At 31.4% G+C, this 2,145-nt stretch overlaps 1 pseudogene; it reads right to left on the reverse strand.

Moving 5' to 3' along the window:
• Positions 1-1,255, reverse strand: part of LOC141827105 (uncharacterized) — a 3,726-nt pseudogene extending 2,471 nt beyond the window's left edge.
• Positions 1,256-2,145: the final 890 nt, after the last annotated feature.

The raw sequence follows: 2,145 nt of genomic DNA on the forward strand, positions 1-2,145 counted from the left end.
AGAAACCTAAGTCAAATAACTCTAATTTCCAGTATTGAACCAAAGACTACAGAAGAAGCTCTACCAAACCCTGATTGAATAATAGTCATGCAAGAAAAATTAGCCCAATTTGAAAGAAATTAGGTGTGGGATTTAGTTCCTAAATCAGAAAATAAATCCATAATAGAAATCAAATAGTTTTTTAGAAACAAAACAGATAAAAAAAGGTGAGGTAGTAAGAAACAAAGCTAGGTTAGTAGCTAAAGAGTTCAGTCAAATTGAAGGACTAGACTATGATGAAACTTATGCGCCAGTAGCTAGACTTGAATCCATAAGAATGTTGTTAGTCAATGCTGCTCATAAAGGATTCAAGCTTTACCAGATGAATGTAAAGTCCGCTTTCTTGAACAGGTTCATAAAAGAAGAAGTCTATGTAGGCCAACCACAAGGGTTTGAAGATAAAGATCATCTTGATTATGTCTTCAAACTCAAGAAAGCCTTGTATAGACTAAAACAAGCACCTAGAGCATGGTATGAAAGATTATCAATATACCTAGTTACCAAAGGCTTTCACCAAGGACAAATTGACCCTTCTCTATTTGTTAAAATTATAGAAAAAAACTTCTTCATAGCTCAAATCTACATAGATGATATCATATTTGGATCAACTAATACTAAGTATTTAAAAGAATTTGTGGAACTAATGAAAAATGAATTTAAAATGAGCTGGGTAGGGGAACTCCACTTCTTCTTAGGGATGCAAATAAAATAAACCAAAGATGGTAATTATATTTATCAAACCAAATATGCAAAAGATCTAATAGCAAGATTTGGAATGGAACATTCAAAAGATATAAAAACACCAATAGCAACGAACACAAACATTTATAGTGATCCAGAAGGAAAATAAGTAGACTTAAAATATTATAGGAGCATAATAGGTAGTCTATTGTACCTAGTTGCAAGCTGACCTAATATTCTATTTGTAGTGGGTATGTGTGCTAGGTACCAATCCAATGCTAAGGAATCTTACTTAACTACAGTAAAAAGAATACTAAGGTACATAAAAGAGAACACTAAATGCAGGAATGTGGTATCCTAGGAATAATAACTTTGACCTAGTAGGATACTCTGACTCAGACTATACTGGTTGCAAACTAGACAAAAAAAGTACAAGTAAAGGATGTTAGTTCTTGGTTCCATGTCTAGTCAGCTGGTGTAGTAGAAAGCAACAATGTGTTGCATTGTCTACAACTGAAGCAGAGTGCATAGCCATGGGTAAATGTGTTGCACAACTACTTTGGATGATGCAGACATTAACTGATTATAATTTGAAATATCATAACACAAAGGTGTTAATTGATAATCTTAGTTCAATAAATTTAACTAAAAATCTAATTCACCACTCTAGAATAAAACATATAGAGGTTAAACATCACTTCGTTAGAGATCATGTCGCTAAGGGAGATATTGTATTCGATTATGTTGTATCCAAATCTAACTTAGCTGACATATTTACCAAACCTCTACCAAAATCCAAGTTCAGTACAATCAAAAGATAATTAGGGTTGTGCTTGGTTGAATAAGATAAAATATTTCTTGATTTTCAAAAAACTCATATTTTAAAATCTATTATTACTTAGTTTTTCAAAACTATTTTAAAATTTTTATTTTAAGCTTTTTTTGAAAAACTTAATTTTAAATTTTAAATTTCAAAAGAAAGAAAGAATGTTTTAGCCTTAATCTAGATTTCTCCCCTTGAAATCATGAACCTATAAATCTATGTTAAGCATCTCACAATGCACACTAGCTAACCTGATTGTGTATTATGAAACCTAGAATGGTGTGAGATGTATAGGATTCTAGCCTAAGTTTCAGATGCTTAAGTCTGTGCATCGAATCAAAGCTTAGGCTATAAACATAAATTATAGATTAAGTGTTCCTACTTAACATAAGCTAACCGGACTGATACACTTAAACTTGACTAACTATGTCAAGCTACTATCCCTTGGTAGTCAACTGAAACCTAAGTTGGACACACACCCACAGAAGAAATTTTTTTGTCTAAGTAATTTTTTTAACATGGTTGGACTCACACCTATATATTTACTTATTTTTTATTATGTTAAAGGGGGAGAGATACATAAATTTCAATTTTAATTTTAA

Source organism: Curcuma longa, chromosome 4 (assembly GCF_044706935.1).
Source record: "Curcuma longa cultivar G26 ecotype Majalengka, Jawa Barat chromosome 4, ITB_CL_G26_1.1, whole genome shotgun sequence".
NCBI classification, from domain to species: Eukaryota; Viridiplantae; Streptophyta; class Magnoliopsida; order Zingiberales; family Zingiberaceae; genus Curcuma; species Curcuma longa.